General features: G+C 43.4%; 2 protein-coding genes across 4 annotated transcripts in view; both read left to right on the plus strand.

The window, feature by feature from the left end:
• Positions 1-26,128, plus strand: part of LOC111836829 (transmembrane protease serine 9-like) — a 153,435-nt gene that overhangs the window by 89,906 nt on the left and 37,401 nt on the right. The window lies entirely within an intron of this gene.
• LOC111842655 (transmembrane protease serine 9-like) overlaps positions 1-26,128 on the plus strand; it is a 33,013-nt gene that overhangs the window by 355 nt on the left and 6,530 nt on the right. Inside the window, exon 2 of one of the 2 annotated variants that reach the window (XM_072705071.1) lies at positions 5,263-5,368. The exons of the other annotated variant lie outside the window; for it this stretch is intronic. The gene's annotated coding sequence lies outside the window, so the exon portion shown is untranslated. The remainder of the gene's footprint in view (positions 1-5,262; positions 5,369-26,128) is intronic. 2 annotated transcript variants of the gene reach the window in all.

Here is a 26,128-nt window from a genome sequence, read left to right on the forward strand (position 1 = left end):
ATTCAAAAACAAACAGATGCTTTCTTGAATCTCTTAAAAAATAGATATTTTTATAATCAATATGGAATACAATGATATGGAAATGAACATGAACATTTGCAAAAGGAATTTTAAAAGGCATTTGTAGTTAAAGCTATATTGGTCCCTCAAAGGACAAACATAATTCTGTATGGCTTTGTTATACCACCAAATGAATACAGAATTAACACAAAGGGAAGTATAGTGGTACCTCAGGATTCGAACTTAATCCATTCAGAACTCCGGATCGAATCCTAAAAAGTTCGAGTTGTGATCGAATTTTATTGATTATTATATAATAATTACTGTTACTGTCTATCATTGTCTAAATGTATTTTTACTGTTTAAATATATGTATTCAGCTAGTGTGAACATGCACAATGCTATCACAGCAAATGCGAAGCTGAGATTGAAGCCTTACCTTTTGTTTCCGCTGAGAAACATGCTGCGTGACTCATTTCCCCATGCGTACAAGTTATTTTAGGTCCGCGTTCACGGTTTGACTTCTGAGATTCAGATCGAGTTCTATTTAATTTTTTTTCGAACTGGTTGGTTCGACTTTTAAGAAATTCGAGTTCTAATGAGTTCGAGAACTGAGGTACCACTGTACATGGGTCATTGTCGCTCATTACCATAACATATTAATCCATCCATCCATTATCTTCCGCTTATCTGAGGTCGGGTCGTGGGGGCAGCGGTCTCAGCTGGGAAACACAGACTTCACTCTCCCCAGCCACTTCATCCAGCTCTTCCGGGGGAATCCCGAGCCGTTCCCAGGCCAGCCGAGAGACATAGTCCGTCCAGCATATCTTGGGTCTTCCCCGGGGCCTCCTCCTGGTGAGACATGCCCAGAACACCTCACCAGGGAGGCGTCCAGGAGGCATCCTAAGCAGATGCCCGAGCCACCTCATCTGGCTCAGCTCTTCTCTGAGTCTCTTGATAATGATTGAGCTCCTCACCCTCTCTCTAAGGGAGAGCCCAGCCACCCTGCAGAAGAAACTCATTTCGGCCGCTTGTACTTGCGATCTTGTTCTTTCGCTCACTATCCATAGCTCATGACCAGAGGTGAGGGTAGAAACGTAGATCGACTGGTAAATCGAGAGCTTTGCTTTTTGGCTCAGCTCCTTCTTCACCATGACCGACCAATGCAGCGCCCGCATCACTGCTGACGCCACACCGATCCGTCTGTTGTTCTCCCACTCCATCCTTCCCTCACTCGTGAACAAGACCCCGAGATACTCCTCCACTTGGGGAAGGACCTCCTCCCCAACCCGGAGAGAGCACTCCACCCTTTTCCGGCTAAGGACCATGGTCTCGGATTTGGAGGTGCTGATTTTCATCCCAGCCGCTTCACACTCAGCTGCGAACTGCTCCAGTGAGATCCGAAGGTCACAGTCTGATGAGGCCAACAGAACCACATCATCTGCAAAAAACAGAGACCTAATCCTGAGGTCACCAAAACGGACACCCTCAACGCCCTGGCTGTGCCTAGAAATTCTGTCCATAAAAGTTATGAACAGAATCGGTGACAAAGGGCAGCCCTGGCGGAGTCCAACCCTCACCGGAAACGAGTCCGACTTACTGCTGACAATGTGGACCAAGCTCTGACACCGGTTGTATAGGGACCGAACAGCCCTTATAAAGTAGCCCCGCACCCCATACTCCCGGAGCACTCCCCACAGGACTCCCCGAGGGACGCGGTCAAATGCCTTCTCCAAGTCCACAAAGCACATGTAGACTGGTTGGGCAAACTCCCACGCACCCTCCAGGGCGAAAACCACACTGCTCCTCCTGAATCCGAGGCCCGACGGACCCTCCTCTCCAACACCCTGAATAGACCTTACCAGGAAGGCTGAGGAGTGTGATCCCCTATAGTTGGAACATACCCTCCTGTCCCCCTTCTTAACCCCACACCCATTACTTTGGAAAGGCAGTTTGAAACACAAGAAAAGTAGCAACAATAAAATCCCTTTCACAGTTTATTGGTAGATGGAATGAAAAATGAAAAACTGTGACCATATAAACATAGAAAGCGATAAATATGATGCAGTGACTATTATTAACGCTCTGGGGATGAGGGCATTGTCGACCGCGTATCTTTCTTGTGTATTTCAGTTTATATCTCGCTGAAATAATTATGTAGAATCATGAAAAAAACACTGACTAAATCCGTTATCTGTCTTCTTTTCAAAACTTCAATTGTTGGAAGTATTAAAGTTTTTAAAATTAGGTTAAATAGGTAAAAAAGCAAACCATACCACCTTTCTTTGTTTTACTTGCATCGGGAGTGTGTAGGACCGCTCACAGCTGAAGATCGCTATTCACGTTCTAAATGGGCTGGTTTTGAACCGCCGACTAGGTGATTACAGGCACACAGGCTTAGCCCACTGAGCCATATTGGCGCAAAGCTTCAGTGGCAGAGACGTATCCGTGTGCCATATTGTAGCCGATCATTGTAAACACTACCCAGACATGTACTCTTGTTTATTTTGATCGCAATGGGCGTATTCACATATTTCTTTACCCAATATTAACTGTCGGATTATCATGTTATTATCATGCGAATAGCGCGATTTGCAAGTGGGAAGGCGATCAGAGCTGCTTCGAGACGCAGATGCTTAAGTCAGTCACTCTTGTTCTTTCTATTTGTATCCCGAAGCTGTGAAAATATATTTAGTTTCTACCTACATATTTGAAAAGTAGACCGTCCAAGGTTTCTGAGGGTGTTTTTAAAATGTATATATGACAAAAACTCGCAGAGTTATTTAAACGGTTTGGCGAAATTTCTGTCAGGTCCCGCCGGCGGGACCGCCGACCCCAGGGGGTTAAAGAGGGGGACAACCACCCCAGTCTGCCAATCTAGAGGTACTGCCCCTGGTGTGCACACGATGCTGCAGATGCGTGTCAACCAAGACAGCCCTGCAACATCCAGAGCCTTGAGGAACTCTGGGTGGATCTCATCCACCCCCGGGGCACGGCCACGGAGGAGCTTTTTAACCACCTCAGCGACCTCCGCCCCAGAGATAGGTGAGTCTACCCCCAAGTCCCCAGACTCTGCTTCCTCATTGGAAGGCATGTCAGTGGGATTGAGGAGGTCTTTGAAGTATTTCTTCCACCGACCCACAACGTCCCAAGCTGAGGTCAGCAGTGCACCATCCCCACCATAAACAGTGTTGATGCTGTATCGCTTTCCTACCCTGAGCCGGGGATCGGGGATTGTCGCCGCGACAGGCACCAACCACCTTACAGCCACAGCTCTGGCCAGCTGCCTCCACAATGGAGGCATCGAACATGGCCCATTCGGACTCAATATGCCCCGCCTCCCCTGGGACATCGGCGAAACTCTGCCGGAGGTAGGAGTTGAAGATCCTTCTGACAGGGGATTCCGCCAGACGTTCCCAGCAGATCCACACTATACGCTTCGGTCTGCCAGGTCAGACTGGCTTCCTCCCCCACCAGCGGGGCCAACCCACCACCAGGTGGTGATCGGTTGACAGCTCCGCCCTCTCCTCACTCGAGTGTCTAATACATGTGGCCACAAGTCTGATGACACGACAATAAAATCGATCATTGAACTGTGGCCTAGGGTGTCTTGGTGTCAAGTGCACATATGGACACCCTTATGCTTGAACATGGTGTTCATTATGGACAATCCGTGACGAGCACAGAAGTCCACTAACAAAACACCGCTCGGGTTCAGATCGGGGGGGGAGGGCAGGCGAGGTCTCACAACCTCGCGCACCAGCTCAGGTTCCTTCCCCACCAGAAGTGTGACATTCCATGTCCTTAGAGCTAGCTTCTGCAGCCGAGGATCAGACCGCCAAGGTCCCCGCCTTCGGCCACTGCCCAACTTGCACTGCACTCGACCCATTTGACCCCTCCTACAGGTGGTGAGCCCATTGGTGGGGGGACCCACATGCCTTCAATTATGCCGCACTTCGTCTAGTTCCTCACCCAGGACCTGTTTGCCTTCACTGTAAAAAATGTCCGTGAAATTAACTGAGAAATTCTGTAAAATAACGACATAAAAAAACTGTAAAAGGAAAAACAATAGAGCAGCGTATATTTGACATTAAGATTTTGTAAAATGCTTAACAAAAAACAACTTCATTTTTCAGTAAAAATATGTTTTAAAAAATATTTTTTTGGTAGAGTTAAACTACTGTAGTTTAAACGCAAACAAACTAATATAAAAACCAGTACAATACAGTTAAAATTACACCATAACAGTGTGAAAATAATATTTTTTTAATCAGGTCAACTTTGTTTATACTGAAAGATAACCGTGTTACATTTTACAAATTAATATTCTGTGCTTTACAGATGAGAAACAGTAAAACTTTAAATGATATATCAACACTTTCTTTTTGCTACGTGCGTTACGACAACAACCAACAAGAAATAGTCCACACAACAGGATTTTCTGGTTTGTCAGACAGCTTTTGACGGTACATTCGGGCCTACCGTCAGAACTTCACCTCATGGCAACACCTCTGGTCCATTGATAAGAAGGTATTTTTCCACTGAGGTGATAAAAAATACTGCAGCACCGGCGGAGCTCATGTCCCAGCATGCCCCGCGCGCATTTGTAAATAGCCCTTGTATTGTTGTTGTTATTGCTAATGGTTATATTTCCTTATTGTCGCGTGTGTTTACCTGTGTCTTATGTGTACCCTGTCCGATCCTCATGTGTAATTAGCGTCTGTAAATCTCCCACTGTGTATGCGACTTAGAGTTGAGCGTCTGACAACCTCGTGTTTCCTGTGTAGTATTGGTTTGGTGCTCTTTGGGTGCCTGATGTAGTTCTTTTCAGGATTACTAATAAAGAGCGTGTTACCTCGGCAAGAAAGTGCTGGCAGCTGTGGTTACCGGAGTAATTCTGAAAAAAAATTTGTTAAGAATATAAACAGCTTTACAAAACAGTCTGTCTATTTCACATACCACAACTGTAATATTTTACATAGTTAATTTGTAGATTCAACATCTTCTTTCTGTTAATTTAGCAGGGCCATGCTGCTGTTGTACCAGTTCTTTCAGTATAATTTACATCTAATCGTTGTTTATTCTACACTGAAACCAAGTAAACTTTACATGTAGTTGGTGGTTGTTTTACATTGAAATCCAGTACAATTTATAGATGTTTCTGTAAAGTTGTTTACATGTGTACAGTATTTTTTACAGAATAATTCTGGTAACCACAGCTGCCAGCTTTTTTCCGTAAAAACAACGGGATTTTTTTTACAGTGTTGGATGATCCTCCCAGGGGCATAAAGCCTCAGGCAACTTAGCTTCTGGGATCATTGGAACACGCAAACCCCTTCACCACGATAAGGTCTCGGCTCCAGGAGAGGTAACATGTTCATTTTCTTTCATTTTCAAAATTAGTTTTGAAGACACTTAAATTATACAATTTCAGTGTGTTATGGACAAGGGGCATAGTTCAGACAGGGAAATGAGGGTGACGATCTACTTAGCAGCTCTAAACAACACATTAACAAAAAGCCAAGGGGACACAGCACTTTCGACAGGCAGGAACAGACCACATTCCATGACTAACTAAAGAACAGAGACAACTCAGGCACTTAAAAACTGGTAACTAACTAACAAGAGCGCAGGTGTGGATCATGACAATTAATCAATCAACTGAGACAGCACAACAAGCAACAGGTGGAGCGAGTTACAATAAAGAGCACAGAACTAGGATTTCTAACACTGAAACTAGGAAACACTAACCACACTTGGAATTAATAGACAGAACCAAATAAAAACAAGAACAGAAGAGAACAGGAAAACAGCAGGGGGCTGTTCCACGAAGCGAGCTAACCTCAAAAGCCAAGCTTATTTCGACAATCCCGCCTTAATTTTTCCAAATTCGGTTCCACAAACGAGGATAACCTTAAGCTCCGCTTAGTTACCATGTCAACATATGCTCTTGGACAAGCCTGCTCCTTGGCAGGTTAGCTGTGAAGCTTAGTTTACCTTGATGAATATGATTGGACAAGCCATGTGATGTCACAGCACGACATTCTGCGGGGCTGGGATTATTCTGCTGCTGTTCTCTCCCTCTTTCACACACATCGACCCTCCAATATAAAATTATTACAGATTACATGCAGGCGATTCCAATTATTCAGAAAGTATAAAATGACAAGGAGTGCATTGAAGGCTTTTACATGAATAACCATGGCGTGCCCGTTTATTCATAATCCAGTTGATGAGGGAGCGCGGGTCATTCATAGAGCTTTAAGGTAACAGGTTCCAAAAGTACTTCAGCCCAGAATAGATCCGTTGCATTTTCCGGATGATTATTTGTACGAGCGCTATAGATTTAGTAGACGCAGTATTACATATTTATGTCAGTTATTGGAACCTTACATTTCTAAGAACACACGTCGCTCTAAAGCCCTTACGGTTGCACATCTGTGCGTATCACTTTGCGTTACTTTGCCAGTGGTTCATTTCTGTACAGTGTGGGGGATGCTGAACATTTAAGCAAAGCTACAGTGTGCCGTGAAATCAGGAAGGTTTAGGTTGCATTACATTTTTAAATATACTCATTACCTTTCCTGGCTACAGAGGCATTCTTGGCATTAAGGAAGCTTTCTTTGGAATTAATAGTGTTGAATCTTTAAATATCTAGTAATTTACAACACATAAATCATTACCTGTACACAGCAAATACTGGATGGGTTTATAAGGAAGAAACAAACGTTATTCGCTGCAAAATAGTTTCAAGTTCATACGGCTAGCATTTCTGAGCAAACAAAATTGTTTCCTCATCCAAAAGTGTGGGAAAAAAGTCACTGCGTCTTATGGTCCGAATATTGCTCTGCTGACATGCTTTACCCTTCTGGGGTCGAGTGCATTGTCGGCGACGCAGGGTACTTTTCGCGTCTATTTCAGTTTATATCTCGCTGAAATCTCAATGAAGAATCATGAAAAAACGCTGGCTAAATCCGTAATCTGTCTTTTCAAAATTAGGTTAAATTAAAAAAAAAAATCAAACCATGTCACCTTACTTTGTTTTACCTGCATCGGGGGCGTGTAGTACCGCTGTCGCCCTAAGATCGCTATTCACATTCTAAATAGCCGCATTAGCGCGTATTCAAATCGCATTCGCATGGACATTTGCTGAACAACACAGCGGTGAAACGGGATCCAGATACATCCCCATCAGCGCCATAAAAGGGGGGAGGAATGTGGCCAGGTAAGGATGGTTGACATAAAATATTTTAGGACACTATTTGGTTCAGAATCTTTTTTTTTCTCTTCATTTCCCTCCTCTAAAACTAGGTGCGTCTTATGGTCCGAAAAATACGGTACCTTTAACATAAGATTGCACATGACTGGAAGGAACAACGTCTGAGGATGTTCCTCCCTCAATCTCCTCAATAATAGGCCGTGTACGGTTCTGTGCAAGGGCCATCACCTCGGCTGGGGTACAGGCTGCTGGAGGTGGGCCCCAACCGGTTGCAGCAGCCGCAGCTCTCTTTTTGGCGACTAAATTATACAATGCCATGTGGACTTTAAATGAATTCTTTAAAAATGTAGTCTTTGTAGTCCTCATAGGCTTGCAGTAATAATTCTTGCTCTGCTTGGGGGGGGGAACGCAGCTCTTTCCTTTCCTTCCATTCTTACTTATCCAGCATCGATTACCAAGGCTGCCTTTTATATCGCGTGGAGGCGCATGAGCGATCGCTTGTCAAGCTTGGCTTGAATTAGCGGAGATTAAATACACCTGAATTTTGTTTGTGGAACTCAATGAGCCTGAAGTAAACTGTTAGGCTAACTCAAGCGAGGCTATTACAAATAATCCTCGATTTTATAAGATCGCTTTGTGGAACAGCCCCCAGTTCTTATTATTAATCCAGCATCATCTATAACTAGGCTAATATATACACTCACCTAAAGGATTATTAGGAACACCATACTAATACGATGTTTGACCCCCTTTCGCCTTCAGAACTGCCTTAATTCTATGTGCCATTGATTTAACAAGGTGCTGATAGCATTCTTTAGAAATGTTGGCCCATATTGATAGGATAGCATCTTGCAGTTGATGGAGATTTGTGGGATGCACATCCAGGGCACGAAGCTCCCATTCCACCACATCCCAAAGATGCTCTATTGGGTTGAGATCTGGTGACTGTGGGGCCATTTTAGTACAGTGAACTCATTGTCATGTTCAAGAAACCAATTTGAAATGATTCGAGCTTTGTGACATGGTGCATTATCCTGCTGGAAGTAGCCATCAGAGGATGGGTACATGGTGGTCATAAAGGGATGGACATGGTCAGAAACAATGCTCAGGTAGGCCGTGGCATTTAAACGATGCCCAATTGGCACTAAGGGGCCTAAAGTGTGCCAAGAAAACATCCCCCACACCATTACACCACCACCACCAGCCTGCACAGTGGTAACAAGGCATGATGGATCCATGTTCTCATTCTGTTTACGCCAGATTCTGACTCTACCATTTGAATGTCTCAACAGAAATCGAGACTCATCAGACCAGGCAACATTTTTCCAGTCTTCAACTGTCCAATTTTGGCGAGCTCGTGCAAATTGTAGCCTCTTTTTCCTATTTGTAGTGGAGATGAGTGGTACCCGGTGGGGTCTTCTGCTGTTGTAGCCCATCCGCCTCAAGGTTGTGCGTGTTGTGGCTTCACAAATGCTTTGCTGCATACCTCGGTTGTAACGAGTGGTTATTTCAGTCAAAGTTGCTCTTCTATCAGCTTACCTATAGTATTAAAAGAGATGAGGGATATTATTTGCCGACCCTTCACTTTACTGTTTCAAAAATCCTTATCTGAAGGTGTGGTACCTTCTGATTGGAAGCATGCCAACATGACGCCCATTTTCAAAAAAGGGGATAGAAGTAATTTGTCAAAATATAGGCCAATCAGTCTAACTTGTATAACTGGTAAAGTTTTGGAGGCTATAATCAAAGAGAAAATGGTAGATTACCTGGGGCCTGTACTACGAAGCGGGGTAACTGCGAGTAACTTGATGACGTGTGGTGTAACTTCGCGATTAACCCGTACTACGAAAGGTGGGTAGGTTTTAGTCGAGACATGTTGCTATGGCAATTTACGCTAAGTCTCAAAACTGCTCCGAGCAGTTTTTGTTCTTGGTTAAATCGAGGTTTCCGCGTAAGCCAGCCCTATATGAGCACCGCCCCTCCCACTACAATTTCCTGAGGGGGTTCAGTGACTCAGTGAGTCTTGAAACGGCAGCTGGCAGGAGGAAGTGACCTCACAGGCACCCGTCAAGGCAGGTAGCGGAGGCTGCCACTTCTGTCTGTCGCTACTGGCGCTTAACAGTGGTAGGTGCCGTTCGAATACAGTGCCTGCCGGGGTACAGAGACAGCCACCGCCGCTCATGGAAGTAAACCAGAGATTCTGTGAATCAGCTAGGATAAACTGGAATACGGAAATAAATTGAGGACTTGTTTAATCTTTGTATGACTACGAACGATATTATTGTTGCTGACTGTACATCTCTTTAAGATAATATTTGAGAAAACAATGATTGTACTGCGTTAGTGGCGCTAAACAGTGGCAGGAGCCGTTTGGATACAGTGCCTGCCGGTAGTGGCAGGTCTAGTGGCAGCTGCCGTTCAGATACAGTACAGAGGCACCTACCCGCCACTCATGGAAGTAGCCTAAACCAGAGATTCTGTACATCGGCTAAACGATCAAAAGCAATGATTGTACTGTCGCTAGTGGCGCTAAACAGTGACAGGAGCCGTTCGGGAACAGTGCCTGCCGGTAGAGGAGTAGCAGCTGCCACTGTTGTCCGTCGCTTGACAGTCACTAACTGAATGTGCAGCCGATGTCAGCTACGTTTTTTTCGAGACAGGTAGCGACTGTCACCTGCCACTTAGGAGTGGCATGACTCTTTCACTCACCTTGTTCAAAGTTGTACAAACCATAGCTGTACTCAGATATATATACTGCATTGGATTGGATTATTGGACTAGATTATTGGATTGTCAGCAGTGTGCGAACTATATACCACGGTCTCCGGGGGAGCCGAGATCCCCCGTTTTGCGGCGCCGGGGGGGGGGCGTGGTTAACTCGTGTGAGTGCGGAGTGGGTGGGGCTGCAGGCGGCGCCCCCACGAGCGTGCAAGCAGGCTACGTTTTTTTCATGAGTAATAAGCTCTAAATATAATTTTATTTTACTTATTTTACACCTGTGAGAAAATCCATGCCCAAAATGGCATTTATTTGGTCATCATATGAATATTTCAGAGGTCCCCCAAAATTTCACATATCATGTTTCCAGGGGAGCTCATGTCACCACTAGGGGAGCTACAGCTCCCCCTGTTCCCCCCTAGTTCGCACCCTGTGTGTGTGTGTGTCAGCATGTCGGCTGTGTGGGCGCATTTCGATATATCTAAGAAAGACACACGGAAAGCCGTTTGTAAAGCGCGCAAGGCCGAAATTTCTAGAGGGGGTGCATCCACAAAGACTTTCTCAACGTCGGGATTAATTTATCATATAAAACCAAAATATCCCGATCGCCATGCAGAGTATGAAAGGCGAGACCCTTTGAGCACACCTACTGTGCTGAGGGCGAATGGGTAAAACTTACTGGGTGGAAGAATATGAGCATTGTTTAAAGATTTCACATTGCCATTAATAAGATCATTGGAGTTTCAATGAAGAGCCTAAATATAATATTTTAATAAGTCATGTAATCCTTTCAATTTTCTAATACCATACATTATTTTTTAAATTATTTTTTTATTACACTGAATGACATTTTATGAGTTGCTATTTAGAAACAAGAGTAAAAATGTATGTTGGTTACTATTTTTTTTCACAGAAAATATTAAAGTTAAACAGTAGAGAAACCAATTTACCCGAAAATGAAAAAAAAAAAGTTATAATATTTTATTTTTTTGAAGCTTGAAAACCCAGTTTCGTCTTTGACCCGGGAGTGACCAGAACTTACATTATACTGCGTATTCCCCGCAAAGTCACGGCTTCAGCTTTGGCCTTAGAACCTGACTAATTATTAACCCCGCAAATTCGTGGAAATAGCAAAAGAAATGTTACATATGTCAGGCATTTTAGTGCTAACTTATTAAGAAAAATATAATGTATAAATTTTGTAACATAATGTGAACGTAAATGTAGCTAAATTTCCAAATAAAATATAACAGTTCAGATATAACACAAAACAACTGTATATTGGTCCAGCGTTCCGCATCATAACAGTGCTGATATTTGGAGTATTCCACTGAGTGGTGTCACGTTCAGCTCCGAACGCTCCTCGTGTGTGCCACGCCCCCTCATTACCTCATGTCGAACCCTGATTGTTCTCACCTGTTGCCTGTTCCGTTTACCTAGTCTCTTGTATTTAGTCCACGTCTCGAGTAGTTTTCCCCAGATCTGTCATCGTCTATTCCCATGTGTGAGTACCCGTCCTGCCTGCCTCCCAATAAACCCCATTTTGTTTGTCAACCTGACTGCTCTCGCCTCTCTCACCGGCTCGTCTACTCGCAACCTGACAAGTGGTCTCCTGTTTTTCATATTGTTCTTCTTAAAACCCTGTACTTTTATTTCTGTAAATTAAACACAGCCCATAGGCTACCACAGAAAACTCGCTTGCATGAATTACAGTACAACACATATATTGCAGCCTCTGCGAATTTCGAGTATTATAGGTGATGTTCTAGAACATCAGAACTACAAGGTCTTTATGGACAAGAACTTCACCTGTTTCCCAGCGGTTCAGCTCCTTGTGTGCTGTGTAATTATGTGCAAATTCTGCTCCCAGCTACACTGAAAAAATATATTTGGGTAATTTATTCAACTTTATACAATTCAATTGTATGACAAATTCTGGTCAAACAAAATACACTGAACAAAAATATAAACGCAACACTCTTGTTTTTGCTCCCATTTTTCATGAGCTGAACTCAAACATCGGAAAATTTTTCTACATACACAAAAGACCCATTTCTCTCAAATATTGTTCACAAATCTGTTTAAATCTGTGTTAGTGAGCACTTCTCCTTTGCCAAGACAGTCCATCCCACCTCACAGGTGTGGCATGTCAAGGTGCTGATTAGACAGCATCAATATTGCACAGGTGTGCCTTAGACTGGCCACAATAAAAGGCCACTCTGAAATGTGCACAGTTTTGCTTTGGGGGGGGGGCAGAAAACCAGTCAGTATCTGGTGTGGCCACCAATTGCCTCACGCAGGGCAACACATCTCCGTCACATAGAGTTGATCAGGTTGTTGATTGTGGCCTGTGGAATGTTGGTCCACTCCTCTTCAATAGCTGTGCAAAGTTGCTGAATATTGGCAGGAACTGGAACACGCTGTCGTATACGCCGATCCAGAGCATCCCAAACATGCTCAATGGGTGACATGTCTGGTGAGTATGCTGGCCATGCAAGAACTGGGATGTTTTCAGCTTCCAGGAATTGTGTACAGATCCTTGCAATATGGCGCCATGCGTTATCATGCTGCAACATGAGGTGATGGTCGTGGATGAATGGCACAACAATGGGCCTCAGGATCTCGTCACGGTACCTCTGTGCATTCAAAATGCCATCAATAAAATGCACCTGTGTTCGTTGTCCATAACATACGCCTGCCCATACCAGAACCCCACCTCCATCATGGGCCACTCGATCCACAGCGTTGACATCAGCAAACCGCTCACCCACACGACGCCACACACGCTGTCTGCCATCTGCCCTAAACAGTGAAAACCGGGACTCATCTGTGAACAGAACGCCTCTCCAACGTGCCAAATGCCATCGAATGTGAGTGTTTGCCCACTCAAGTCGGTCACGACGACGAACTGCAGTCAGGTCCAGACCCCGATGAGGACGACGAGCATGCAGATGAGCTTCCCTGAGACGGTTTCTGACAGTTTGTGCAGAAATTCTTTGGTTATGGAAACCGATTGTTGCTGCAGCTGTCCGGGTGGCTGGTCTCAGGCGATCCTGGAGGTGAACATGCTGGATGTGAAGGTCCTGGGCTGGTGTGGTTACACGTGGTCTGCGGTTGTGAGGCCGGTTGGATGTACTGCCAAATTCTCTGAAACGCCTTTGGAGACGGCTTATGGTAGAGAAATGAACATTCATTTCACGGGCAACAGCTCTGGTAGACATTCCTGCAGTCAGCATGCCAACTGCACGCTCCCTCAAAGGTTGCGACATCTGTGGCATTGTGCTGTTTGATCAAACTGCACATTTCAGGGTGGCCTTTTATTGTGGGCAGTCTAAGGCAAACCTGTGCAATATTGATGCTGTCTAATCAGAACCTTGATATGCCACACCTGTGAGGTGGGATGGATTAACTTGGCAAAGGAGAAGTGCTCACTAACACAGATTTAGACAGAAGTGCTCACTTAGAGACAGATTTGGTAGACTTAGACTAACACAGCTCATGAAAAATGGGAGCAAAAACAAGAGTGTTGCGTTTATATTTTTGTTCAGTGTACAATAAATACAAATAAGCGACTTGCATATTACGATTTACACAATTTAAATTGTTCAAGCAATGATGTTGTAAAACATCATAGACAAAATCATTATTTGCATCAGAGGTTCCCCACATCAATATCTGACAGGTGAAAAAACTATTTTTTCTGTTTTTGGATCTCACCGGGCTATGCACATTACTTACAATGAATGCATCCCAGATATCAAAAAACACTTGGTCCGGATAGATCAGGGCCAGATCCGCTCTACATAACTGGGCCGGTGTCCTTTTGCACAACGGGCCAATACCGCCACGGATCCATTTTTTCTTATCTGGCCCAGACATGGCATGAATGCTGATACGGCTCACTTCTGATCAGGATCCGGCGCAGCTCCGCTTCGAATCTAGCCCACATTTGGGACGGATCTGGTTAAGTCTGGTTCAGAGTTTGACCAGCTCATTTTGTGAATATTATAATTATAAATAGTACAACTAAATGCAGGAATTTTAACGTAATTTTATATTTGTATAGCTTCCTTAGCTATACAAGTTGAGGAAATTAAATTATTTACATACCAAATAACAATAGTAACTAGAGATGTTTCAATGTAATAACAAGAAATATTATTACATTGTAAAATAAATAAATATAATATAATAAATATAAACAGTACAATCATTGTCTTCTCAAATATGACAATGAAGAGTTTTGCAATCAACAACAATAACATCATGCATAGTCATACAACAATTAAACAAGTCCTCAATTTATTTCCGTATCCCAGTTTATCCTAGCCGATTCACAGAATCTCTGGTTTACTTCCATGAGCGGTTGATAGGTGCCTCTCTACTGTATCTGAACGGCACCTGCCACTAGACCTGCCACGGGACCTGCCACTAGAGCTGCCACTAGACCTGCCACTACCGGCAGGCACTGTTCCCGAACGGCTCCTGTCACTGTTTAGCGCCACTAGCGACAGTACAATCATTGTTTTCTCAAATATTATCTTAAAGAGATGTACAGTCAGCAACAATAATATAATTCGTAGTCATATAAAGATTAAACAAGTCCTCAATTTATTTCCGTATCCCAGTTTATCCTAGCCGATTCACAGAATCTCTGGTTTACTTCCATGAGCGGTTGGTAGGTGCCTCTCTACTGTATCTGAACGGCACCTGCCACTAGAGCTGCCATTAGACCTGCCACTACCGGCAGGCACTGTTCCCGAACGGCTCCTGTCACTGTTTAGCGCCACTAGCGACAGTACAATCATTGCTTTTGATCATGTAGCCGATGTACAGAATCTCTGGTTTAAGCTACTTCCAGGAGTGGCGGGTAGGTGCCTCTCTGCTGTATCTGAACGGCACCTGCCACTAGAGCTGCCACTAGACCTGCCACTACCGGCAGGCACTGTATCCAAACGGCTCCTGCCACTGTTTAGCGCCACCAGGGACGGATTATGGGTTGTGTGGGCCCCTGGGCAAAACGTTCGCAATGATGTTGACAAAACTATCTTTTGCCGCTTTTTACCTCGGAAAAAGTGAAAAGAAGGTGGCTTAAGTTGATACAGTAAGTTGGATCTCAAATTATAATCAGTACAGCCTAATGCCATTATCTCACGTTAATGTTAGCACCAGGTTACCCATCTCTGTTTATAGAGACAGGTAGCAACGTAGCACAACCAGATCATACCATAACAAACATTATTTGTTTGAATAATTCAGAATGTGCTAGTTCGAAATAGAAATGGAGAGTCTGCGAATTGGCCGAACAAAGCAAATTCACTGGCAGTGAAGCGAATTGGGCGACCAGAGCGAAAAAGAGAAGCTAAAAGTCAGTTAACCTTATGTAATGAGTTATGACGCGGTTCGGTGAAAACCAATTCTAATATATAGATTTACCAACGCCCCACGGTAACAGGCTAAATCAAACATTCCAATGAGCGAACAAAGTGAATAAAGCAAATTCAACAACAAAGCTTCTTCAACGACCTTGGCGACATGTTCGCTTTGGTCTCTCTTGGTGTGAACGTACAGTGAGAGCCATGTTGGGGCACGGTTAGTGATCACACTACATGTGTACCGTGTCCAGCTGAACCATGCCAGAATCCACCTGTGTACCATATCCCCTTACAGAACGGAGTGATATGGGGTGTAGTGGTAAAATAAGAGGTGGGTGAACTACGAATTCTGTGATCACATTTTGTGCATAAACTATACTATGATGTGCATTTAGATCAATTGAGAAGTGGGTAAACTCTAATTCTGAAATTTCAGAGGTGGGTAAACCGTGTTTACTTGCATTTAGCCTCCACTACAGCCCTGGGAGTGATTACACTGGTCAAACTCTTACACTGCTACACTGGTCTGGGGGCCACTCAGCGGGCAGGTTAACCGCCTCCATCCCACCATGCTACCGCTCCCTAGTCAGAGGGCCTTCTGTAAGGCTGTTAACACGCCCCCCTCCCCCCAGAAGCCAGGGGCCCCATGGTAGGGGTCCTTGTAATCAGATGGCCCTCTAAAGGTACACTACACCCTCCTCCCTAGGGCCTCCTAGTAGGGCCCTCATAATCAGAGGGCCCTCTAAAAGCCCCCAAAGCCCCCATCCTCCCTAGGACCCCCTGGTAGCCAGAAGCCAGGACCATAATAGGAGGGCCTAAGAGGGCCTTCTAAAAGTAGGCTCCTATGCACCCATTTCCCTTTAAAGTTCCTATAGCAGGGCCGGGGGCCCCCTGAAAGCACCGACCCCCACCACCACCACCACAACCACCACAATTCAAGGGCCCTTGGCAGCCAAACGCCCTCCCTCCATGTTTCCATCAGAGGCCCTATAGGGTCCTATAGGGTTTTGGACTGAACCCTTACTGTCAGTTCCCCCATGTTCCCCCTGTCGCGCGCTGATTTAAATCATGACGTCACCCGCTACTTAGCGTTAGACGGTTTCACTTTAGTTAGACGGTTTCTCTGTCCTTTTAATGTCTTTCTACGAAGCTGTTGAGGTAAACAACCCATATATTTTAAAACATCACATGCCTTTTCGATGATTAAATTATTTAATTCGCTGGATAGAGATATTTCTTGATGAAAACGCTAGTCTTACTTGTAAGACTATATTATGCGTGACGATCTACTGTATTCACATGTAATAATGTACCTGTATGACAAATTTGGAGATGCATATAACAGCTGACGAAGAGGCAGGTGAAGGGCAAGGTGTGCTTGATGGAGGGATCTGAGGGACTGGAGATGGTGACGGTGGGCGTGATGCTGTCTTTGTAGGAGTAGGCGGGATCTGAGGGACTGGAGATGGTGACGGTGGGCAATTTAAAATAGTTTTATAATTGACTATGTAATGGAGCTTATTAGGCCTTGGTTCTCCTGAATCAAATGATATTCAGCATATGTTCTTGACAGGTTTTTCACAAATTGCGTTAAAAATGTAAACTGTTTAAAATGTTCTAAATGTGTCTTTATCAGTCATATTGTAAAATGTCTAGAGATGTAAGTTTTATCTAGTCTTCCTCAAACAGATACATTTTAATTAGGACATAGTTTTAGTCACAACAGAGACTTTTTAATAGACACATGTATGGATACCAAATACACACATACAGTACATACACAAAGATACTGCATCATTTATTACTTTAATGAACTGTATGAAGCACAACTGTAAACGTTCTCACAACAATATCTCATAGGATCTGTACAGTTAAGGTGTTCTTAATGAGACAGCTATAAATTTGTAATCCTTATAATTTTGCTTAACAAACAGATTTCTGTAACCACTGTGACCAGTGGTTTCAATTATGTTGTGTTCATACATGTCTGCAAAATTATGTAGTTATGTTATATACATATACATATACACATAATATTATATACATAACCCCCCTGCTCTTCCAGTAGTCGGACTGGAAGAGCATGGGGGGTCACGAGGTCGCTGGAAAGTGGTGTGTGGCGCTTCCGATACCTGTGCAAGAAGACAAAAGTCCAAATCTTTAGAGTCCTGGTACTTCCTGTCTTGCTACAGTATATGGCTGTGAGAAATGGACACTATCCAGTGAGCTGAAATGAAGGCTGGACTCCATTGGTACTGTGTCTCTTCGGAGAATCCTTGGGTACTGCTGATTTGACTTTGTGTCGAATGAGAGGTTGCTAGAGGAGTCCTGAATGAGGCACATTACCTGCATTGTGAAGGAGCGTCACTTACGGCACAACGGCCATGTGACACGTTTCCCTGAGGGTGATTCGGCTCGCAGGATCCTCATTGCTGAGGACCCAAGTGGCTGGACCAGGCCAAAGGGACCCTCATTTAACACGTGGCTGCAGCAGTTGGATGGCCATTTCCGGAGGGTGGGACTGGACCATGTATCTGCCTGGGGGATCGTCGACCAGGATCCTGAGGAGTTTCGCTGTGTGGTGGGTGCGGCAACAGCACATGCTCCCCAACCTGACCTGACCTGAACCTATTATATACAATATTTAGAATGGTTTAGAATTGATGGCAGGAAATAATGTTATTACATTATTTCATAATTATTACATGAGGATACAGTAGTTTTATTAGTACTGAGCTCCAGAGTTGCTGTGTGCCTGTTTTAACAGGGGGGAACCAAATATCCTGGATGTCAGGAAATTATGTTTCCCCTAATATTTAAACAAAGATGTATGTGTGACGTCTGAAAATCACTCAGGTACATTATTACATGAGGATACAGTAGTTTTATTAGTACTGAGGTCCAGAGTTGCTGTGTGCCTGTTTTAACAGGGGGGAACCAAATATCCTGGATGTCAGGAAATGATGTTTCCCCTAATATTTAAGCAAAGATGTATGTGTGACGTCTGAAAATCACTCAGGTACATTGTTACATGAGAATACAGTAGTTTTATTAGTACTGAGCTCCAGAGTTGCTGTGTGCCTGTTTTAACAGGGGGGAACCAAATATCCTGGATGTCAGGAAATTATGTTTCCCCTAATTTTTAAGCAAAGATGTATGTGTGACTTCTGAAAATCACTCAGGTACATTATTACATGAGGATACAGTAGTTTTATTAGTACTGAGCTCCAGAGTTGCTGTGTGCCTGTTTTAACAGGGGGGAACCAAATATCCTGGATGTCAGGAAATGATGTTTCCCCTAATATTTAAGCAAAGATGTATGTGTGACGTCTGAAAATCACTCAGGTACATTATTACATGTGAATACAGTAGATCGTCACACTGTTAGCCTCTGTAATTAGCCTATTAACAGTATTACAAGTAAGACTAGCGTTTTCATCAAGAAATATCTCTATCCAGCGAATTAAATAATTTAATTTTGTATTTGCAAAAACAAAGAAACATCGAAAAGGCATGTGATGTTTTAAAATATATGGGTTGTTTACCTCAAGAGCTTCGTAGAAAGACATTAAAAGGACAGAGAAACCGTCTAACTAAAGTGAAACCGTCTAACGCCAAGTAGCGGGTGACGTCATGATTTAAATCAGCGCGCGACAGGGGGAACACGGGGGAACTGACATTGGCGCACGAATCGTGAGGGGCTCTCTCTGTTAATATGTATGAAATGGAGCAATGGCATATAATATGCATACAATGTATTAATTAATAACTGTTACAGAGAAAGTTATTCTGAAAACCCGAGGGGTGTGCATTGTTCCCTGTTGTCCACTGATCAAAGCACACTTCACTAGATGTGCCTGTCTTGTCTAGTTTTAAAGTTATTAACCCATTAATGTATTATCCCATTGCAGAGTATACGGATACATTCGAACATTCAAAAATTAATTAAAATTCGCATGTAAAGCAATCTGGGAAACAAAGGGTGTGCAACAGTCGCCATGAGCCCAAAATACTAAACCACCATATATCATTACAGCTGAAAGGACCTATATTATATTAGCGATTAACATGATTTGGCACAAATCACAAAATGTTTTGAAGCGGAAAATAATTGGTGTGCATCGATGTCTGCGTAATGGACATCACAATTCTGTCATTAAAAACGCCCACCTTACTTCCGTAAAGATATTAAAGCCAGAAAACTGAATATGGAATATGAGGCTAACTTAACCGCGGTGACAGGTCCCTAGTCGTTTTCTCACTACACATATATGCTTCTGTTTTGTCCTGTTGTAAATCATTTAATTGTTTTTTAAACAATGGCTCACCTTCTGTTAAGTGTCATATATGAAAAGACACCTTTTTGTTATTAGCTGTAAAACATAGAAACACGCTATTAAGTGGAGGCTAGACACAACAAATCTTTCATAATGAGTAGAAATATAAATACACAGCCCTACCACTTGACATGATGTTTTATATTTCATCTTTACTTGCTGCCACGTACGCTTTCCGGCCACTACTATTGCATTTGAAGTCGGATCAGATATTGTTAACATTAGGTTTGCATTATGAGTGACATTACAGTAATGGAACTAAAGGGAGCATTACATTACTCAACAGCATATAATAGGTAGGCTAACTTCTGAATTGTGTCGCATCTGTTAGCCTCTGTAATTAGCCTATTAACAGTATTTCAGTTCTTTTCAGAAAACACTTCATAGTTATTACTCGGTCGTGAGATATATTAGACCACGTTTTATGACCGTGAAAATGTACGTATGCATTTTCTCCGTTGTCAATACGTTGCCAACAAGCCTGCCTGCTTTTGTTGGCTGCAGTGGTATTGGACTTTCTTTACAGCGTTGATTTAAACTCCTCATAACCCTGCATAATTAGCATGCAGTCTTCCTCCGTGAAACATATGGAGATCGCGCTATGAGTCAAACGGTGCCTTGCGCTGCCGAACGTGCTCCATTTATGTGAACGCGCACAAACTCCAATGCAGTTAACACCGATTTAACAAATCAACTTCTTAACTGGCGTCGTAGTACTGATTAGCCCAGATGGAGTGAACCTGATTTTGTCTTCCTCGCGTTCGCAAATTACCTTGGGGTTAAGTCTGATTTGGTTAAACCCCCTTCGTAGTACAGGCCACTGGACTCAAATAACATGTTGAGGGACAATGTCAGGGTCAGCCCCCGTTGTCCCACCCTGTGTCCCTTCCCTGTTTGGCCAGCAGGCATTGCTGGTCATCCGGTTCTTCATGTTGGTCTTTTGTTCTCCCCTGTTTCCTGTCTGGCTACATGGCTTAATGTGTTGAGCATGTGGTTGCTTGTGATCCTTGGGCTGTGTTTGAATCCCACTTCCTCTGTTTTTGTATGTTGCTCCCTAGTGTTTCATTTGAGTTTCTCTAGTTCTTGTGTCTGATTTTGTAGTTGATTGTTGTTTGATGATTGTGATAGTCTTAAGTCTTGTGAGGTTAGAGCTGTATACTGCTTACTGTACCTGCCCAGTTTTTGTTATTTGTGATTTGTAGTCTTAGTTTATCCCCTTTTAGTTTTTGATCCCTCGTGGTCCTTTGTTTTGTTAGTCCTTTCTTGTGTTTTTATTAGTTCAGTTTAATAAACCCTGTTTTTGTTCTTTGAGCCACAAGTAGGTCGTCCATCCTTTTTCTTCCTGCACCATGCCTCGTTCTCGTGTCCGAGCCGCCCGGAACCATGACAGATAACCAGCATGGATTTAGGAGAGGTAGATCCTGTTTAACAAATCTGTTGGAGTTTTTTGAGGAAGCTACTACGGAAGTTGATGATAAGAAGGCCTATGATGTCATCAACTTAGATTTCCAAAAGGCTTTTGATGTTGTCCCCCACAAGAGGCTCTTATTTAAACTCAAAGCGACAGGTACTTTAGGAACTGTAGCGACCTGGATTGATAACTGGTTAACAGATAGGAAGCAGCGAGTAGTTATAAGAGGCACAATGTCACAGTGGGCCTGCGTTCATAGTGGGGTACCGCAGGGTTAAATTTTAGGACCACTATTGTTCCTAATTTACATAAATGATATAGACACCAATATATACAGTAAACTGGTGAAATTTGCAGATGACACCAAGGTGGGTGGTGTAGCAGATACTGAACTAGCGGCTCAGCAGCTACAGCGGGATCTTGATTTAATTAGTGACTGGGCCGATACCTGGCAGATGAAATTTAACATAGACAAATATAAGGTACTCCATGTAGGGAGCAGAAATATAAAGTACAGGTATTTTATGGGACCTACTGAAATAAAGGTAGCTGATTATGAGAAAGACCTTGGTGTGTATGTTGATGCTTCCATGTCTCATTCTTGCCAGTGTGGGGAAGCAATAAAAAAGGCCAATAGGATGTTGGGGTATATCTCCAGGTGTGTGGAGTTTAAGTCAAGGGAGGTAATGCTAAGATTATACAATTCCTTGGTGAGACCTCACCTAGAATATTGTGTGCAGGTTTGGTCACCATATCTTAAAAAGGACATTGCGGCCTTAGAAAAGGTGCAGCATAGGGCCACAAGAATGATTCCTGGTCTTAGAGGAATGTCATACGAGGAAAGGTTAGTTGAGCTAAATCTGTTCAGCCTCAAGCAAAGGAGACTGAGGGTGGACATGATCCAGGTCTATAAGATTCTAACAGGTTTGGATGCTGTTCAACCAAATAGTTACTTCAGCATTAGTTCAAATACAAGAACTCGTGGCCATAGGTGGAAATTAGCGGGAGAACATTTCAAACTGGATTTAAGGAAGCACTTCTTTACACAGCGTGTAGTCAGAGTATGGAATAGTCTTCCTGATAACGTAGTGCAAGCTGAATCCTTGGGTTCCTTTAAATCAGAGCTAGATAAGATTTTAAGAACTCTGAGCTATTAGTTAAGTTCTCCCCAAGCGAGCTCGATGGGCCGAATGGCCTCCTCTCGTTTGTATAGTTAAAAAAAAAAAAAAAAACTTAGCTCCCCTGTAATTTGAACCATGATCTATATATCCCTGGTTTAAAAGTTCTATCAAAAGCGCTATAATGTATTGTTTGTTTGTTTTTTTTACATTCTTCCTCATTTCCAGTTCACTGCCACTTCACTGAGTTCACTTGATAAATCTTAGTTCACTGAGGAGATCCCTCAGCAGGGTCAACGCACGCAGAGCTCCGGGTCCTGACAACATTCCTGGTCGCGTACTGAGAGACTGTGCAATGGAACTCAGTGATACCTTTACAGACATCTTTAACATCTCACTCGGCAGTAACACATCCAGCACCATCATTCTTAACACGGGGGGCCCTCAGGGATGTGTGTTGAGTCCCCTCCTCTTTACCCTGCTGACCCACGACTGCACACCGTCACACAGCTCCAACCTCTTCATTAAGTTGGCGGACGACACGACTGTGGTGGGTCTCATTAGCAATAGGGATGAGACCGATTACAGAAGCGAGGTGAGCCGCCTGGTCGCGTGGTGCGGAGACAACAATCTCTCTCTGAATGTGGAGAAGACGAAGGAGATTGTTGTTGACTTCAGGAGAGCGCACACTCAGCACGCCCCTCTGACCATCAATGGTGCGTCTGTGGAGAGAGTGAGCAGTACCAAGTTCCTGGGTGTACACATCACTGAGGATCTCTCCTGGACAAACAACACCACTGCACTGGCCAAAAAATCACAACAGCGTCTCAACTTCCTTCGCAAACTAAGAAGAGCAAGAGCACCAGCCCCCATCATGTTCACCTTCTACAGAGGCACCATTGAGAGCATCCTGACGAGCTGCATCACTGTGTGGTTTGGAGCCTGCAAGGCGTCCTGCCATAAAACCCTCCAACGCATTGTGAGAGCAGCTGAGAGGATCATTGGTGTCCCTCTCCCCTCCCTCCAGGCCATCTACAGTACCCGTCTCACCAAGAAAGCTCTCTGCATAGCAGCCGATCCCACCAACCCAATGCAAAGCTTCTTCAGCCTGCTGCCATCAGGGAGGAGACTGCGGTGTCTCCAGGCCAGGACCAGCAGACTGAAGGACAGCTTCCTCCATCAGGCTGTCAGGAAGCTCAACTCTCTCCCGGCTCTGCCCCCACTCCCCTCACTCCCCTCTTCTGCCCCACGGACTTTCTGAAACTCTGATACACACACACTCACACCCACACATACTCACTGAACTGCACCAGTCACTTTGTGTAGCATTGGTCTGCTAATTACCTCATCCTACTCATAGCCTACCTCATAACGACTCTGTCTGTTCAAGGCTGCTCTTTATCACTTATCATACTTACAAGCTCTATTTGCACTTTATGTCTGATTTGCACTCTCTGCCACGTGCCCTTACTTATATATTGTATTTATTCATATTTTCTTACTTGTATTTTTAAATTTTTATACTTTTTTTGTATTAATGTTTTCTGTTTAACAAGGGTATGTGAGAAACGTAATTTCAATTCTCTGTGTGTTCTGTACATGTGGCAGAATTGACAATAAAGCTGACTTTGACTTTGACTTCCAGTTCCGCGACCCAGGGGTGGGGGATTGGGAGGGGGTGGGTCTTGTCAATCACACATAACATGCAGGAGGCCTACTTCTATTTACAAGAAATGAATTCGTATTGGTGCTGAAAATCTGAAAAACACAAATTCTGAACTAACCCTCCCTACAATGTGTGTGTGTGAGAGAGAGAAAGATGAGAGATTCCCGGTTTTTACAGTTCAGTCCGGTATGTTTGATGTCAGTTTTCTCTGTTTCTGTCCTGTCCCGCCTCCCTGCTGTACGTCTCTCCTCTCTGTCCCTCTGCTCTCTGTCCTCCTCCTCTGAGTGGTTCTCCTCCCTGTATTCCACTTCTCCATCCCTCTGCTCTTTGTCCTCCTCCATTCCTTCCTGCTGGCTGTCTCCCTCTTTACCCATTTCTTCATCTTGGGACTGATGTAAATTAGGATTTTTATAAGAATTGTATCTAACGTGTTTTGTTTTAATCGTTTTGACATGTCTGCCCTGCTCTGTGCAGCTTGTTTTCTGTGGGATAGGCAGTGTTAAATTAGAGTTTATATCAATGAATTGAGTTACACCTATTAAATGAATGTGCCTTACTGAATGAAATTAGGTCTATGTCATAAGAACATTATAGAGCAGTAGAATATTATGGCTATGAAGCATGTCAATTAAGGTTAACCATATATAAAGATAAAAATGTAAGAGAAATGCTTGATATTAACATAATATTACAAGCTAACATCAAATACACTTTGAAATGTTTCTATGGACACTATCACTGATACCGTCCCCTTCATAAACTGTTTATTATTTTTATTTAATGACATCATGTGAAACGTTAGTTAGCCTAATCTAAATTAGGCATAATACAAAAGAAACCAAACCTATAACATGACCAGAGTAGCCTAGCCTGCGCTTATATTTAATGTTTCTTACAATTATCTGTACTCCAGATGCTATACCAGGTCATTGTTTTGGAATGTTTTTTACAGATAATGATCTGTTATGTTGGTGGGGCATGGTGCAAGAAGGAAAAAGGTGGACAACCCACTTGCAGCTCAGAGACTAAAAGGGTTCATTAAACAAAACACAACACAAAAGGAAACCACAAAATAAAAGGGACCACAAGGGGTTGGACCTAAACTAAAGGGAAAAAAAAACCAAAAGAAAAGTTAACATACAAAGGGAAATGGGCAACACAAGGACCAGAACTAAGAGAAACCAACAGCATAACACACGGTAACAAAGCACAATGACTGACTGGGGAAATGAACAAAGGCAGGCACTTATGGTGCGTTCAATTATTTCTCTCCAAGTCGGAACTCGGTTGAAAACGTCACAAAACGTCACGAAAAACGTCACTTCCCGTCGGAAACACGCCTCTTTTATGACGTTGAAGTCGGACAAGATTTTGTTGTCCGAGTTGCCCCTGTGACGTAATTTCAACATGGCGACTTGGTTTGTTTGTAGTTTGTTTACCGTTCGAAAAAAGAATATCGCTATGAATGTACTAATATATTTTGTAAAGCTTTTAATGTGGTTCGTGTTTCTTGTTTGTCTCTCGGAAAAATCTCCATTTCTCCATTTTCTCCATTTGGAAAACTCCAAATCTGCTAAAATATAAAGTAACAACACACAGCAACATGTTCATGTAGACAGCCATGTTTGTTCCGAGATGTGGGTAGCTCGAACGGGAGATTGTCGGACGTGAAGTCACTCAACTCGGAATTTCCGAATTCCGAGAGAAAAACGAATGCACCATTAAATACACTGATGATGATGACTAACAAAGGGCAGGTGTGAACAACTAATCAACAAGGCCATAGAACAGTAAGCCACAAGTGAAATAACTTACGACTAAGAACACCAGGAACCAGGGAATCTAAAAAACACTAAGGCTTATCAACGCTAGAGAAGACTAGGAACATATATAAGCAAAACCAAAACCAAATAGGATGTGAACAGGGCAAACCTAGGACAGAAAAACTAACAACTAACAAAACACTGGGAAACAAAAAAGCAAATAAGGAATTAAACAGATGAGGTTGGTTTGCAACCAGCCTCAAATCCATGATAGGATGTTTATAGCATTTGTGCTATACGCTCAACCCATTGAGCCATTCCAGGGAGCATGGAAAACACAAAATGGGTCTAGCATAAAAACAGAGGAGGGAACAGGATGACTAGCAACACCTGCTGGCCAAAGGGGGAAGAGACATGAAGGGCAGGGCCGGACAGGTATAGTCCCTGACAGTGACAGTGATCATTGTCTTGTCCTACCAAATAATATTCCCTGTGCACCCTCCCTCACAATGCTGCATGAT

This window comes from Paramormyrops kingsleyae, chromosome 22 (assembly GCF_048594095.1).
Source record: "Paramormyrops kingsleyae isolate MSU_618 chromosome 22, PKINGS_0.4, whole genome shotgun sequence".
Lineage (NCBI taxonomy): Eukaryota > Metazoa > Chordata > Actinopteri > Osteoglossiformes > Mormyridae > Paramormyrops > Paramormyrops kingsleyae.